Source organism: Miniopterus natalensis, chromosome 9 (assembly GCF_054644295.1).
Source record: "Miniopterus natalensis isolate mMinNat1 chromosome 9, mMinNat1.hap1, whole genome shotgun sequence".
Lineage (NCBI taxonomy): Eukaryota > Metazoa > Chordata > Mammalia > Chiroptera > Miniopteridae > Miniopterus > Miniopterus natalensis.
The window spans coordinates 11,738,219-11,755,494 of NC_142089.1; the positions used below are offsets into that span (position 1 = coordinate 11,738,219).

General features: G+C 55.2%; 1 protein-coding gene across 1 annotated transcript in view; it reads right to left on the reverse strand.

Moving 5' to 3' along the window:
• Positions 1–17,276, reverse strand: part of PAX7 (paired box 7) — a 90,055-nt gene that overhangs the window by 16,186 nt on the left and 56,593 nt on the right. The gene's annotated exons all lie outside the window — the stretch shown is intronic.

Consider the following 17,276-nt stretch of genomic DNA (forward strand, 5'->3'; position numbering starts at 1 on the left):
GGCCATGACAGCTCAGGCCCCGCTTGCCCTCTCCCAGGAGCAAAGTCCTTTTAAGTGGAATGAAAGCCTCAGCTTCCTCTTCTGTAAAATGGCACATACTAGGTGCTTAATCATGGAAGGCTATGATTGAGAGGCTCAAAAAAGTGATTGTAGCTTTGCACGATTAAGCACCTAGTATGTGCCAAGTCCCTACTATGCACAGGCAGCAATGCTATACACTCCTTACCACGGCTGTCAGAAGGATAAGCATTTCAATCTTTCTGAAATTCGAATGCATTTTACCATCTCCTAGTGCCTCTCTGTGACTGAGGTGGCAGCCAGGTAGCATCATGGTCAGGTAGCAACGATGACAGAGCTGTGTGCAAGCTTTTGCTGATACCTCTGATAAGATCAGGAAAGGGCCAGCGTCAAACTGTATCTGATCCAGTGAAATGTGGGTATTGGCTGCTCCGTGTTGGAGATCAGAAAACTGGGGCTCTGGGAAGCTAAATAATTTTCCCGAGTCTGCAAATTATTTAGGAAGTGGCAGACTGAGATTTGAACTCAGAAGGCGTAACTCTATAGAGTTAATTCTCTTTCTAGCACCTACCTACGGGACCACTGCAGGGCCAGCTCAGCACCTGTCCCAGCCCGGTGGCACCATCCCCTGCAGGCTGGCTACGATGCCTGACTGGCTCCATAGGGAAGCCTCTCTGTTGGGTGGGTACAGTTGTCAACTGCAACGATGACTCCCAAAGTTAGAGGTGCCTGACTTCCTTTGGGGTGACCGGGAAACAGGGTTGAGAAGGTTTCAGTCACCATGCCCGGCCCCTGTGCCATGGCCATGTTGAGGCTGGGTGCACTGTCACCTCTGACAATGATCCTCCATTGTCTTAACCCGCTGCCCTCTGCCAGCCTGACACCAGCCCCTGCCTCAACCAGCCCAGCCCCTGCCCAGTTTTCTTGGAGGAAGGCAGGGCAGGGAGGCCTTGAGGCAGCCTAGGCCGGGTGGAGCAGGGCCCAGCCAGCCCTCTCCCAAACCAAATTCAATTTTGAAGTTTAATGAGTTTGCAGAGGAGCCGGGTGAGCTCGCCGACACCACTCCTTGCCGGCTGGGTGGTTCCCGCCCGGGCACCGAGTGCGCAGCAGCCAGAGCAGGGAGAGCCCTGGGCTCCGTTGAGAGTGGCGGGGGCACTGAGCGAGTGAAAACTGTCAGAGCAAATTGCTCTTGACAGCGTTAATATCTGCACCTCATAGCAATAATTACATGTAAATAAACAGCAAAATGGCCCTCAGCTGGAGGCAGCTTGGGGAGGACAGACGCTGCTAAGGACCAGCTGGGGACCCGAATGCTCTGCTCCATCCTATTCTTTCCATCTTAGAGTCTCTGCTTCCCCCTCTCACCCTCAACCAGATTCGGGCTACAGCGCAGAGCAGGGACCTCAAGATCCTGGCCACTCATTAGAAATGTAGGGGGGAAAGAAAACATTTGGGAGCCCACGGTGGGGGGAGCAGCTGGCCAGGCATCCTCCCAGCCTCTCTCTCTCCTTTCTCCCTGAGCGCCTTGCTCCATTTATGGGTCTCTGTGGAGCGATGCCTCTGAAACCCACATCTCTGCCCTGACCTCTTGGCCTTGACACCCACACATCCACCCCATCCAGTCCCCCTCCTGCGCTCCGTTTCTGTCCCTCACACGCAGACGTCCAGTTGTCTTTTGCTTCCTCCCTGGTCCCAACATCCATGATGTTGCAGCATCGGGGGCCATGCAAACTCCCAGCGTCGACTCGACCCAATGCTAATTTATTTCGTTATTATGACCAACAACTATGGCTCCGCTGTAGCAAAGGATGCAAAATGAGCGAGCATTTCCAAGATAATCCGTAAAAGTCTGTGTGGTACCCCACCCCCGGGGCCTCGGGGGGAACACACTCAACCGTTATTACCGGGGGTGCTTTGGAGAGAAGTTTGAGAAGCCCACTGTGGAACCAGAATCGCCTCTTGTTCGGGGGCCTATTAATTTGTTGGTTTGGTTTTGCGCTTTGGTCTGCAAAAGCGAGGGCCGTGCCTTACCCATATCTGGACTCACAGGACTTGCGAAAGGCCTCTGGAGGTGTTTGAATGACCAAGAAAGGAAACAAAAAGGTAGCAAAAGGCCGGGAGGAAGGGAAGGAAGGACGGGAAAGATGGACGAAGGTTGGAGATGGAGAGGAGGCAGCTGCTGCCTGGGGAGGTGACATTCTCCAAATGAGCCCAGGTATACCAGGTGGCTGGACTGAACGCAGGGTCCCACTCTCCGCTCCCCAGAGGGGCCCAGGGCCGCCCTCCTGGGGCCCAGCCTCCCCTCAACTCTGCCTGCACTGTAGAGCTCCCACGAATGAATCAGGGCTCCGGCGCCAGGGACGAGCACAGAGGGCCCTGGGGCTACCCGGGCCCTGCCTGCCTCACCTGCGCGGGGCAGGGAACACAGCTCATTCTTCGGGAAACAAATATCTTCTCCGGAGCAGCCCCCGAGTCCCGCGCCGTCTTGTTTAGCACACCGGCTAATCCACTTATCGAGGATAAAGTGCCTGTGAATACCCATTTGATAAAGGCAGCCGCAAAATTAGCAAAAAAACGTGCCCACGGCTCCGACGTAGCAAACAAACAAGAGGCTGGGGACTGCGAGGAGAGATGTTGTCTCTTTTCAGTCCCAGGGCCCGGGAGAGATGCGGGAGAGATGCGGGAGGAGATAAGAGCTTTCTAGCTGGCACTGCGGGCTGGGAAGGCACAGCCTTGGGGTGTGCGGGAAGAGGGTGGGAAGGTGAGGAAGGGAACCCAAATGGAGTCCCTGCCATCCTATACTGCAAACACCCCACTGCCAGCCTGGGTCCCCAGCTCCTATTACAACCCAACTTTACAATTCCAAATGCACCCACTCGTGCCCCCAAGCATGGGGCTCTTCAGTGCTTACTCCACGCCAAGCAGCGTTCTAAGAATTTCACGTGCAAACCCATCTACTCCTCACAACAACCCTCTGAAACAGGTACTCCTGTCATCCATGTATCACAGATGAGGAAACTCAGGCACAGAGAGTTCAAGTCACTTGCTCAAGATCACACAGCTGGTAACCGCTGTTTCCAACTAGAGAGTTAGATTATCCAAGTTTTAGAACCTGTTATCTAACTTAGAAAACAACTCTCCAATTCAACCATGACCAAAACTCAACCCACATCTCCAACCATAGTCCCCCACTCTGACAGCAGTCCCTCGAACCACCTGGCTCTACCCCACAATCTGTGGTCCCCACCCCTGCCACTCTGCACAGGGCCTTCAAGTTGCTGAAACCTGGGTGCCCCAAAGATGATCTGAAGACTGTAAAGGTCGCCTCCCTGAGTCACTGACACAGGGGAAGTGATCCCACCTCCACCATTAGTGACTGTTCTCAGGGCTGTGGGGCCTCCCAGCAGGCACCCGGAGGCCTCTCTGCATCGCCCCAGGGCGCCCCGGGCGCTTTGCTGACCTGGCCCCCCAACCACGGCAGCAGCATTAGTAACTAACACCACCACCCAGATGGAGACTTAAAGCAGAGACGTGAGGGAAAACTCAGTTAACCGCTCATCCGAGGGTGGCTTTGAGGAGTGGTCTGGTCTCCACTCCTGGTGGATGTGGAAGGTCCAGGGAGAGGGAGAAGCCAGGAGGGGATTCTGGAAGGCTTGGTCTTTGGTTTGGGGAGAAGGGGTTGGTCCCAGGCTCAGGGGGGTGGGCACATTAATCACAGGGGAGCACCTGTCAAGGTGGCATCTGGAACTAAAAGGAAACACTTGGCAAAAGGGCAGGACTTCTCACCCCAGGCTCCTGGGGCTCTGGGACCAACCACTGCCACACCTGGAGGCCAGGGCTGGGAGCAGGGCATCTGGGGTTCAGGCCTGAGCAGCCAGTCCCCTTTGCTTGGGAAAAAGTCCCCTCCACAGGCACCTGGACAGCAGGTGGCAGAAAGACACATGGAAAGAAGCTGGGCTCTGGCAGGTTACCATTCCTTCCCTCCCCAAGGCACCCAGCTAGGAGGTCATGGGGCTGGATTCAAACTCGGGCCTACATACTTCTTTCTGTTTGCTCTGTTTCCTGCTCTTTCTGTGTCTCTTCCTGTTTCTGTCTCTCTCAGTCTCTGGGCATCTCTCTGTCTCTCTATGTGCTTCCCTCCTGGATTCTCTGTCTCCCTACCTGTCTCTATTGCTCCTCCATCCCTCCCTTTCCCAGACTGTTTGGAGTGTCTGTCTGGACCTACCTCCCTTCTCTCCACCAGCATCTCAAACCCCGATTCTCTCTATGGGTCTATCTGTCCACTTCCATGCCCCTCTGCTCACCGCCCCTCTCTACCTGCAGCAGGAAGCGCTTCTGAATCAGCCCTGGAGCTTAGTGCACCAGGAACGAGCCCACCCTGATGGGGTGCCAGGCTCACACCCCAGTCAGCTGGTTGTGAGCACAGAACAGGACTGCAGGGTTGGAGGAACTCTCAGCCCACCTCCTCCGCCCCAGCTTTTCTTCCTCTGGACCTCTGAGGGGTTTCAGTTTCCCTCCCAGGCCTCTTTCTGTCTCCTTCCTCTGCTGTCCTGGGTGGTCAGTCCACTCTGAGCCACTGCAGGGAGCTCATGCAGAGAGCTGGGGAGTTGGGGAGGGCATGGCAAGGTCATTTCAGCCAGTGCTTCTCTCAAACTGGCCTGTGCACGCAAGTCCCCTGGGAACTTGTTAAAGTGCAGACCCGACCAAGAGTAGCAAGGGTTTGACCTAGTCCCTGCCTGCCCAGCATGGAGGAGAGAATTCAATCCTGTGCTGGGCAGACCTGAGTTTTGGATTCTGACATTGTCCCTTGCTGCTGACCTTGAGCTTTACCTCTCTCAGTCTGCAAAATGGGCATGATGATTCCAGGCCCGCAGGGCTCAGTGAGGATCAAATGGCTAAAAATACCTGCTTGACCACCAGGTTCTGAACATTGCAGGGATGCCGTCACTGTTATATGGACAGTAACCGATGCTGAAACGGCAACCCTGCTACTTGCGGGGCCCAAGCAGGGCGGGACCCCCGGCTGGGACAGCTGCTTCTCCCAGAGGCCCAGGGAGGGAGAGTGGGGTTTAATGGGGTTGGAGTCAGCGAGCAGCCTGGGAGTTTGGGGTTAGGGGAGGGAAGGTGGCCCTGGGGGGAGGCTCAGGAGATTCTGCCCTGGGGCATTGTGTCTCAATTTCAGCCTGGACACACCCCCTTTGTGTAAGACACTTGCTAGGGCCCTCACGGGACCTTAATCCTCTGACACTCTCTGCTGGTCCCCGACAGACCAGCAGGATGGAGGGCCAGGGGCCAGGCAGGAGTGGGTCCCCTCATGCCCTCATCCCAGGCTCAATGCTGGAGAAGACTCCCAGGGCTTGTGCTGAAATGGGGGTTGTCCCTGCCACTCGGAGTAGAGAGGTGACTCTAAAGGCCGTCCATCGACCCAACCCTCTGCAGTGACCTAGCCATTGCCACATCCACCGTGCCCTCAGAAAGGCCCTGCTGACCCCTGAGTCCTCCTAGGCACGGCAAGTGTGTGGGCTACGCAGTGTCTCTCCTTGTCAAAGGAGACCCTGGCTTAGCTCTTTCTAGGGAGACATCTAGCTTGAGGATTGCTGGAGCGGGGATCTCAGTTCAATTCAACAGCCCCTCCCCATATCACTTCCTAAAGAAATGGGGGGATGGGAGTCAAGGTGTTGGTATGACATGGACAGGGTGCAGGCTCCCCAATCCAGGGCTTCAGGTGTGCCAGGCCCAGACCTGTGGCCTCAGATGGTGCCTTCTCTAAAGTCCAGATTCCCCCAGGTGCACAAGAGACCTGCTGTGGCAGCCTGCTGGGGTGGAGCCTGAATTTAGATCTTTAATAGGTATCCCACATCATTCTGATGCACAGGTTTGGGAACCACTGACTCCAATTTAATCTCCTACCTTGCAAAGAACGCACTCTCCAACAGTCTGGATAAAACCAGATGCTGTTTGCCCACCCACACACTCACAACCCCCCCGAGAGGGCATACTCACTGATTCACAAGCCTGCCCTTCCCACCTTTCCATCCCTGGCCAAGTCTGCTGTGAAAAGCCCTTCCTTACCTGGAGCTGAATCTGCTTCCCCATGACCTCTGCCCTCTGCCCTCTGCCCTCACCCCAAACACACTGGCTCTCCCTATTCCCAAAGACACATAGCCCCATGGAGGTTTAGGGTGGGATGGCGAAGGGTCCCCTTTGGCCTCACTTTACATAATCTGACCACCTACCCACTCAGGAAGGTGGTTAGAAAGCGAAGGTGGACCTCCAGGTGGTCCGTCCAGCCTAGCCAGGCCAAAGGTATTCCCCTTGGCAGGAGGGTGCCGGGGGGCCACGGATACCCACCCCTCCTCTGTCCCTGCCTGGGGCATCCCCTCCTCTGGAGGCTTCTGGCTCCCGGTTTGCTTCCTTGTCTCTTGTGGAACTAACTGGAAAATCCTTGGAGGCAGCGGCCACAGCCAGGCATGGAATGGATGCTCAGGGTCCAGGCATGTCCACAGCCACTTATGGGCCCTACTACATGCCAGGCTTTGTGCCTGAAACACCAGGATGGCCTGGTCCTTGCTTTAGGGAGAGAGAGGAATATCTACAAAGTTAAAATTAAGAGGCAAAACTGCTACCCTGGGAGGGAGTATGGCCACCCAGACTGGCGGGTCAGGGAAGGCTTCTGGGGGAAGTGGCCTCTGAGCTGAGACGGGGGACAGAGGGTGGAGGCAGGACCCACAATCCCTGTGCTGGGAGGCCGGCGTCTGGCCCAGGCCAGGCGGGCGCCTCAGCATCGGGGGCTGCGGGCCCGCTGCTCCCCATCCCGGCCGGGCAGCTGGAATTAAGCAGGCCGCTGAGCCCAAGTGCGTTCTTATCTCGGGGAGACAGTTGTTGGGAATCACTTTGACTGAGTGGTTTTGTCTCCCTGCATTTTCCACTGTCAGGCGGCCTCGGGCCATGGATCAAAGGCGCGGTGCCGTCGCCGCAGTGCGCAGGGAGGGGCCGCCACGCTGATCCAGCCAGATCCCCCCTTCCATCCTTCCATCCCCCCCCTCCGCCCCCACCCCTGCCTGGACCCAGGTTGGCCGGGCCCCCAGAACCTGCGCCCAGCCCAGCCTGTGGGCCGGCCCTGGGGAGCTGGACGGGTCGGAGAGAGACGGGGGAGCTGGGAAAGGAGAAATGGGAGAGGGAGGCAGGAAGGGGGAGCAGGTGAGGGGCGTGGGGGTGCTGGAGATGGAGAAAGAAGAGGTGTTTATGGGAGGAACCGGGAGTGAGAGAGGGAGCGGAGAGGAATGAGAGAGACCAGGGGAAAGAGAATGGGGAAGGGGCTGGATCTGAGAGAGAGAAGGAAGGAGGGGAAAGAGGGTTTGAAAGACGGTGGGGGGGATCCCATCTGCAGAGTGCAGGAGGCTTATGATGGGAACCAGGAGAGGGTGTCAAGGGGGTGGTGCAAATGGGGCGAGGGGCAAAGGGGCTGGAGGGAGAGAAGGGGCTGAGAGACGCCAGGTACGGAGGGAGGAAATGGGGCAAGGAGAGAGAGCAGGGGCGGTGTGCAGAAAACAGGGAGGTTACTTTCCTGTCAGCAGGGCCCAAGAGAAAGTTCTGGGATGAGGGACAGGCCACGGAGGCTAGACTGGCTGGAGGAGGGGTGTGGGAGGGTGGGCCTGGCTGGCTGGGCTAGGGGTGGGGCAGAGGCTATTCTACCTCCGAACAATGTGCTGGCACTTGTCACTCAGAAGGAAACAGGCGCAAAGTGGGGTAGCTGGCCAAGGGTGCATAGGAGTTAGGGATGCCACTCAGGCCTGACCTTTTGAAGGTCTCCAGTGATGCCCTGGGGACAGTGGCCCAGATCTCTTGCTCCTAGAAGCCCAGCTGCCCTAGCAGAACCCTTAGGGGAGCTCAGAAGACCTGTCCGCACCCCAAAGGTGCTGGAGAAATGTTCATAGCTGGGGAGAGGGCCAGGAAAGAGGGGGACCAGGTGGAGGGTCGGGAGAGAGGGGGAGGCCCTGTGGCTGAGGTTGGGACAGGGTAGATGCCTGGACAGGGAGGCAGGAAGGAGCAGAGGAAATCAAGGGTGCTGGGGGAAAATTAATTCTGCAACAGGAGATCTGGGGCCTGGCCCTGCACACACTCGCTGTGTGGCCTTGGGAGCCCCCATCTGTAATTGCTACCCCGTATTGTGCCAGACACCAATGTACTTTGCATATATCAACTCAGACTAGCTCTATGAGATAGGAACTATCATTAGCTCTGCTTTAGAGGAGGAAACTGACGCAGAGAACCTGTTTGGAGTCATACATGTAGGAAGTGACAGTGCTGGGAACTGGGCCCAGGCCCAGGGCTTCCAGAGCCTGGGTCTTTACGCCCCTGCTCTCTTGCCTCTTAGGACACTGGGAATAGCTGAGATCAGAGAGTCATGGCTGGGGCCTCAAAGATGTCACCAGCAGGTGGAAAACAGACCATTTCTGTGACATGTACTGAGTAACAGCATGGTTTCTGGGGCCAGGCAGGTAGGTTCAAGTCCAGGCTCTGCCCTTGTTAGAAACTTAGGCAAATTATTCAAACTGCTTGGTTCCTCTGCCCCCCGCCCGCCGTTGGTAAGACAGAGGGAACTGAGGCCGCCCCTTCCAGGGAGGTGTTATGGAGATGAAATAGTACAGCATCTGAGAGCTCAAAAACCTGAACCATTGGTATTGTTATTTGTCTGGCAATACAAGTACTTTTAATATACTGATAGAGTGTGACAAATGCACAGTGAAAGAACAGCCCACCCACCACGAGGGCGTGAGGGAAGGCTTCCTGGAAGGGCCATGTCTGAAAGGTAAGCAGCAGTGGGACCAAGGCGACACGGGAGCTGCAGGAGGAGCCTCGTGCAGAGCAGGCAGCAGGTGCAAAGGCCTGGAGGCAGGGTAGAGTGTGGCCCTGGGGGACCCTCATATTCACCTGTCTCTCCTACCTGCGGTCTTGCCTGGCCTCCCAGGTCCAGGTGCTGGCCATCCCAGCAGCCTCCCTCCCGCCAGGGACCCCAGGGACGGGCCTGAGCAGCTCCGAGTCCGCCCACCGTATTAATTGCTAATCTCCCTCATTTTCTTCCCCTCTATCTGCGGGGACTGTCGCATTCAGAGCCCCTAGGTTAATCAGGAAGGACAAATCCGCTATTTGCATTCTTTCCCACCAAACCAGGCGGCTCTGGACAGCTAAATGGGAAGCTCAGCAGACCCAGGCGGAGGCCCCAGGAGGGTGGGGAGGACAGGAGGACTCACGTGCTCATACAAAGAACACACAGAAGTCACAGACTCTGAGCAACAAGGCTCCTTACTGGCAGTCCATCCATCTCTTTAATTGCACAGATGCAGAAACTGAGGCCTAGAGAGGGAAGGTCACACAGTGGGTCAGAAGCAGAGACAGGCGGGAACTCAGATCTCTCAACGTTCCAGCCAGCGACCAGGCCTGGCCTAGGCTAAACCAGACCTCCAGTCCCAGGAAAAAAAAAAAAAAAAATAGGCCTAAGCAGAGAAACCTAGCTGGTGGTCACTAATTCAGTTTCTGATCAGAGCAGGGAGAAGTAGAGAGGGAAAAAGCATCACTTGTTAAGTCCTTCCTGTATGCCAGGCATGGTACTAAGTGTAAACAGTCTCATTTATTGCTCATGGTCCTGCAAGGTGAGTAGGATCACCCCATTTTACAGATGAGGAAACTGAGGCTCAGAGAGCTCATGTAACTTGCTTGTGCTCACACAGAGAGTAAATATAGGACCCAGGATCCGAACCCTGGTCTGTATGTTCATTCCACTGAGTCCATGATGTGTCTGAATTAGACAGTGTTTTAGTATTTGCCATATTATTTGCTGCTGTCTGGTCTGCACCCACCTTCTATCCCTTCCTATTTTCCCCTGAGCCAATCCTACCTCCCCCTTGAGACCCCTCCTCCAGGAAGTCTTCTGTGGCCATGCCCTCCCTTCTTCAAACTCCCCGACTCTTCCTATCCTGTCTGACCAGAAATCCCACTAAATTCTCAACAGCTGACTCTCTCCTTGCTGGGGGGGTGGGGGAGTGAGGGGGGAGCACTATCTCCCCCCAGATATACTTGGTAAGAGCAGAGGCAGCGTGTGTATTTCTTTTTCCGAGCCTCCCTGTGTGCTGTGTTAGTAACAGAAGCTAGAGAAACGAATCTGAGGGAAATCCTATGTAACAATGTTCAAGTGCAAACTAAGCGATCGGCTGCCTCAAAAAGCTCTAGGGAGCAGACCACAGCTACGTGTCATCAGGCCTGCAGCACGCCTGGGGGTCACCAACTGTGGTTGGAGACCTACTGTGTGCCAGACACTGAGTTCTGTGTGCTACCAAAGAAATCATCATGCACCTGCTATCACTGCGTCGCCTGTGGTCCTACTGAGGACCGTGGTCCCTGGCATCCAGGGGTGCATGGAAGCATCCAGGTCTCCCTCCCCTGCTTGTTAGGCCAGGGGGCGGCAGAGCAGCTCCCGCCCACACCTGCCCAAGGTGTGGAGTCTAGACTGCTGCAGATGCCTCAGTGGTGGGCGAAGGAGAGGCCCAGAGCGGCCCTGGAGGGCAGCCCCCAACCTGTATCTCTTGTCCAGACTCAGGGAGGTGGGCTTAAAACTCCATCTTCCCAGAATCCCACCCGGTCCTTTAAGAAGGAGAAAAAGCCAGGGGTGCCCTCCTGCTTCTCCCTCAATGATAAAAGACCCCAAAGTCACCTGGAAGCCAGACAACAAAGCAGGCCCCTCAAATCCTAGCAGGACCTGTGCGTGGGCATGGCCCACCACTCACCAGCAGTCTGGAAAGTTCCTGATCCCAGTCTCACCTCTGTCCCCCGCCCCCGTGCTCTCCTCCACCCAGGAAAAGAGGGTGAGAGCGGCAGAGACATAAACACGGGTCTGTTTTCACAGGAGAGGAGGCTCTGTCCAGGCCTCTCCCTCTGGGCTGGAGCCGAGCCTCTGATTGACGTGAGCAGGTGGTTTTGTTTGGCGAGGAGCCGCCGGGGGGAAATAACTCAGCTTTTCCCACTGAGGTAGGTTAACCGTGCACAAAGGCAGAACTGGGTGTGAGAGCAGGATCTTGGCAGGATCTGTGCCCCCAGGGGCTGGAAGGGCTGCAGGATGCCCAGGGCACCAGGGCCAATTCCCGAAGCCCTGTAGCTGGCCTGGCCAGGGGTCAAGGGGAAGGAGCACTCGGGTGTGGGGGATGCCTGAGGAGCTGAGTGGACAGTCCCCACGGCCCTCAGTTGGTGCTCTGATCAGGGCTGTGACAAGGGGCTGGCAGATATGGCTGGGGCGAGGGCATCTCTGGGAGTATGGTGAAAGCCAGTTGGGGAGGGCAGACACTGTAAAATGTCACTTGGCTTCAGGTCCAAGAAAATCTGGCCACAGGCTCCTGGCCCTTTCCGCAAGCTGACCTCTGACCCACACCATCACGGTTGCTCATGGTGAGAAATGGTGAGAAATGGGTGGGTGGGTGGATGCAGTGACTCAGTTAGCTTTCCCCTAATCCTGGGAAAAACCACTCAGAGCCAGCGTCCTTCCGACATGAGCTAGTCAGTCCTTCCATCCCAGCTCATCCTTGCCCAGAGCCCTGGGGGTTGGGGTGGGCAGCCTTTCCTGTGCTTTCCGCAGAGCGGGGTGCTACGTTTACCCCAGCATCCTGTCTTCCCGGGACCGGGGTCAGCAGAACACCCCACACTGTTCTGGATGGGAAACCAACTCCGTTATTTTCCAACCAACTGAAGGGAGTGAAGTATAGAGGGAAGGGAAGGGGGAAGGAGATGGGAAAAGAAAGGGGGTGAAAGGCAGGGCTGGAAGCCGGGGCAGAGACAGGCGGTGGGGAGAATGAATGCACATTTATTAAGCACCTACTATGTGCCAGGCACTTTACTCAAATTCTCCTTTAGTCCTCATGGCTCCCCTGAGAGGTAGGGATTATCACTCCCACCTTCAGATAAGAAAAATGAGGCCCAGAGAGGTTAAGCAAGCTGCCCCAGGGCCACACAGCAATTTAGGAAGTGGCAGAACCAGAACTTCAGCCTAGGCTGCTCTTTAGCAAAGGCCATGCAGCTTCTCTTGCCCTGAGGCCTGAGGGAGAGGCCTCTGGGGAAAGGGAAAGCCTAGAGGAGACCTTGAGAAGGCAAAGGGAAGGAAGATGGAGACAGAAGGGCCACCGGGAAGGGAGAGAAGGAAGGGCTGGCGGCCCGGAGGAGTGCTGGGCTGGGGTTAAAGCCCCATGTTCCTACAACCCGCTAAGCCGGAGAAATGAATTCTGATCCCTCCAAAACCCAACCTTGGAAAATGTGCGAGAGAAGGGTCTCCTTTCAGGGGAGCAGGAAATCCTCCACACCTCCTCCCGACGCCCCGGTAATGCCAGGATGTCCCCAATCTGCTTTGAGGAACGGAGAGATTAAGAATAATAAAAAAATTGCAATAAAATGTGTGTGAAGGAGGGGGTAATTGTGGACAAACGCAGCATTCAAATTCATTTTTCAGCTCTTTTACACACCATTTCAATCTTATTTTCTGCTTGTTAATGAGATCTTGTTGCCTGGGCTAGGCAAAACCTTCCAATATCAGGACGTAATTGCACATAATTTTCTCTCCTACCAGTGATTTGCATCAGTTTTTTAAAAATTCTGGGCTATTTAACACCCTACAATCCCCCTCCCCATCTTCCTGCCTATAAATCTCCCACTCCCTCCTCCTTCCCCGTCCCTGGTCCAGCAAGACTCATTTTAAATGCTTATTATAAACGCAGTGTCGCCAATAAAGGGGGAGAAACACAAAGAGGAAGTGAGAGGAGAGAGAGGGAAAGGAGTTTCCTGTGCCCACCGTGTGAGGGGCACAGCTCAGTTCCCTCGAGTGATGGGCTTGACCTTATCCTGCTCAGGGTCAGGGGAAGGTGCAGTGCCTGGGTCAGGCAGATCTGCCTTAGAATCCCATCTCTGCCACTCACCTGCTCTGTGGCCTCCAGCAAGTTACTTAACCTCTCTGAGGCTGATTCCCCAAGTATAGGGTTTCTGTGGGGCTGGAATGACTTCCTAGAGGCCAAGTACTTACATGGCACTTGGCACCTAACCCACAGGTATTCAACTGATGCAATCTTTCCCTGCTGGACCAGCTCCCCTGGGGGCCTCGAATGATGCCAAGAGGGCAGCGGTGGGAATCTGCTATTGAGAGGCACTCAGGAGACCCCATTCACCAAGAAATAAAAATAAAGCCTTGAGCTTCATTTCTACTGCTCTCAGGAGGAGGGGGAAACTCTGAACCTGGCTATGTCCCTGTGGCTGCAAACCTCAGCTTTCCTGTGTGGACCACAGGACCAACCTCCCCGGGCACATACAATAAACAATACAGGGGGCTCTGTGGCTGGACCATTCGAATTCTAGCTCTGCCACTTTCCAGAGCCTCCCACAGAGCCTGGCACATGGTAGGGGCTTAATAAATATTTGTTGGATGGATGAATGGGTCGACGGATGGATGAAGGATGAATGGATGGCCCTGGAAAAGCCAGGCTCCTCATCTGTAAAATGAAGATCACAGTAACTGCCACGATTCGGTGAGTGAAAGCAGGTACAGTATTTAGCCTAGTCCATGGCTGGCCCATTTTAAGTGTTCACTCCATGCCGGCTGCCACTATAATTATTACAAGCACAGGAGGAAGGACAGGAAGGCTTGTTTTACTGTGACTGCGGCCTGGTCTCCAACCCAGATGACCCTCGAAATGGAAAAACTGTGCACCTGCTTCTTTGCTTGGGAGCCTGGATTGGTAAGCGCTGCAGCTATGAATGATGCCTGATGCCTGCCTCCGCCATCCCACCGGGAACTCTCCAAGAGGCGGCTGTGACTCCACCATCGGACTAGGTGATCTAAGGACAAGGGTTTTTTCTCTCCCACTGACTGTGACCTCCTGAGGACAGGAGCTGTGTCCCTCCTCTCAGACCAGGGGCTCCTCGGGCAGGGGCTGTGTCTCCCCCACCAGAACTGGGGAATCCCTAAGGACAGGCCTAGGTGTTCCCTTTATATCTCTGCCTCCTGCCCTTGCGACTGCTAGATATGGGCCAGTATGGAGCAGCAAGTCTGCAGGTATCAGAGTATTCAGTCATCCAGGTTACAAAAGCTTCCTTTTGTCCTAAACTGCCCTAAGTTGTTTTCCAAGTAACTGACCCTCAGCTTGGAGTGAAGGGGACAGAATGGGCGGGGGGGCCTTTGAGTGTGAGCCTCCAATGAGCCAGCAGAGAGAGGTCTCGTGGGCAGAGGTGGTTTTCCTCTTCAGATGGACCCAGTGCACAAAGCTGGGACGTCCACATGCGGGGTGCTGAGTGCCTGATCCTATATGGCTGCCTTTGGGGGCGGGTGAGGGCTGGGCTCGGAGGGGACCAAGCCTCATGGTTATCCAGACCTCTAGAAGATTTTTACTTGTTCGAGTCAGTTCTGCCTATCATCCCCTAACCTGTGGTCCTGGCCTCAGTTTTCTCATCCATGACATGGGTTGAATGAGCGTTCCCCTCCAAAAAGCTGAAGGTACCAGCTTCCTGAGATGGTTTCTTTTCGCTGCCAACCAATCTCCAAAAGAGACAGCAAGTGTGGGCATTTCTCAGGCAGGGGTGTGAGCGGTTAAGAGCTCAGGCTCTAGAGACAAGGGTTGAATCCTGGATCTGTCCCTTCAAAAGATGAGAAGACAGGAAACGCTCCAAGCAGGGTCTGGGTCACAGGGGCTCAGAAAGTTTAGCTGTCCTTGTCAACGTCACATGAAACGTAGTGGATGACTTCCTGTTCGTGATGCGAATTGTCTGTCTGCCCTATTTCACTGCAGGCTCTGCACTGGCAGGGGCTTCATCCCTTATGATCACTGGTTGAGCCTGGAACAGTGCCTGGCACCTAGCAGGCCCTCAATAGCTATTTGTCATCTTTGAGTCAGGCGTCAGGCACAGAGCTGAGATGAGTAAGTGGTTTTTTGTGAAGTTCTGCTGGGCAGTCTTTCCGTGGAGTCCCTGAGGCTCACAACACCTGCTTCCCGAGCTGGGTCTGAGACAAAAATGGGGTCAACCACTGGGAGGGGGCACATCTTCCCCAGGCAGCAGCGAGCCAGCCAGTGTGACAAGCAGATGCTCAGCAGAGCCCCAACTTTATCCCCCAACGTAATCCCCTTGGGCCAAGGCTATCTGGGCAGCAGTGGCAGGGACCTGCCATTCTGGGTGCCCCAGGTGGAAGCCCCACCCAGGCGGGGCCCATCCTCTCGCTCTCGCTCAGGTGAGCTCCTCCTGTTGGGGAGACAGGACATGGGGAGCGGACCTGCCTTGGTGGAGAACCCCCACCACTCCTCAAGCCACAGAGATGTGCTGAAGGTGTCCAGTGGGCCTGCTCGGATGGAGGAGGGAGCGTGCCGGTGTGGGAGCTCAGAAAGGCCAGGAGCTTTCGTACAAATGCCCCCCTTGCTGCCCCCCGCCTTCAGGAAGTGTTCGCAGCTTAACCCCAGAGGGTCACGCACACAGAAGCACACACAGCCTGCCCCCGTGTCCGCCCCTCGCGCAGCCCCTCTCCCCTCCAGCAGCTGTTCACCTCCTGGTCCCCTCTGCCCCTGTCAGACCTCCATCTGTCTTCACACCTTTGGTGGGAACCTCTGGGCAAGTGTCTGAAGTTCGCCCAATCCATCACGGCCTCACGGCCTCTCCGCCTGAGGAGCAGGGGGTAACCTGCTGAGGGTTGGGCTGGATCTGTCCCACGGCGGTGGGACAGTTTCTCTTCTTCCCTCCATCCCTGAGGTTCATTTCTGGGCCTACACTGTGCATGGAACATCCTCGCTCTTTAACCCCCTGCTGAACCACGCTGCAGAAGCCGGGGGCCCCTGGTTTGCCAGTCTCTTCTCTGCCCTGTGACAGAGGTGCTGCTTTAGGGATAAACCTCAGCCCCCATTGAGACTGGTGGGCTGGGAAGAGCAGTGGTCAGGGAGCCAGGTGCCCTGGACTCAGCCTTGGCCCAGCCAATGTGTCCTGGGCCCTGCATCTGTAAAGTAAGATGGGTGGCCACATAATCAATGTCCCTCTTCAGATTTCCAAATGATGCTCCTCCAACTTGCTTTGTACCATAAGGTCAGGCCAGGACCACGTTCTCAGGTGCAGACACCTCGAGTCTCTGCAGCACCTTCACCCAGCCAGCTCTGGGGTCCTGTTGTGTCCTGTCTCCTGGCTCTGGAAGGTTAGCTGGTCCTTGGCAAAGAGATCATGGCCTTGAATCCCAAAGAGGCTCCACTGGGAAAACATTCTGGTCTACAGGCTGCATCACCCCCTATAATCTGGCCCCCAGGGGACTCGGTGCATCACCATTAGGAACTCTGCGTTCAGCTGTATGTTTACCAGGCACTCAACTCCATGTGGACCTGGGCTAAGGGCTTTGCATAGATCGTCTCACTCAATCCTCAATGACCCTATGCGGTAGGTGCTGTTTCACTCCCATTTTGTGGATGAGAAAATCAAGGCATCGAGAGAAGGGAACTTACCCACAAGTAAATGATGGAACTCAAATGCCATTGGCCCTCAGCTGCACACATTAATAGAGGCAAACAGAAATGAACCAAAAACATGCAGAAAATTAACATTCTCGGAAATGTTTTAGACCAGGGGGTGGCCATTTCTTTCTGCAAAGACCAGATAGTAAATATTTTAGGCTTTGTGGGCCATGTGGTCTCTTTTGAAACTACTCAACTCTGCTGTTTAGCACAAAAGCAGCCATAAATACATAAATGAACATGGCTGTGTCCTAATAAAACTTTATTTACAAAAACAGGTAGCTGGATGGATGTTGGGGGGATTGTAGCTGACCTCCCCTCCCCTTCAGCCCCCTTTTATTTCAGGCAACAAGTTTCTGTAGTAATTATATAGCCTTGGCATTGGCAGGGTGGGAGATGGAAAAGAGAATTAACATTTACTTGGTCCCTATTTTGTGCCAGGCTCTGTGCGAGGTGCTTCGACCTATTAGCACACGAGTACAGAGAACACCTTTCTTAGGAGGTTAGTGACCCTCTGTTTAATCACTCTTTTGTTTAATGGGGGATAAACTGAGGCTCAAGGATGCTCCCTTGCCTAACTCTTGGGCAGCGGAGCTGGGGTTTAAACCCGCTCCAAGTCTTCTCCTTTCTACTGCAGGGCGGCTGTTCAGGTAAGTTTGTATCACATGTATTCTCACCACAGACCGGAGGGGTGTCTCAGGAGGTGGGAAGCAGGGTAAAGCCAGTCTTGGATTTAATCCCTCCCCCTGTGCA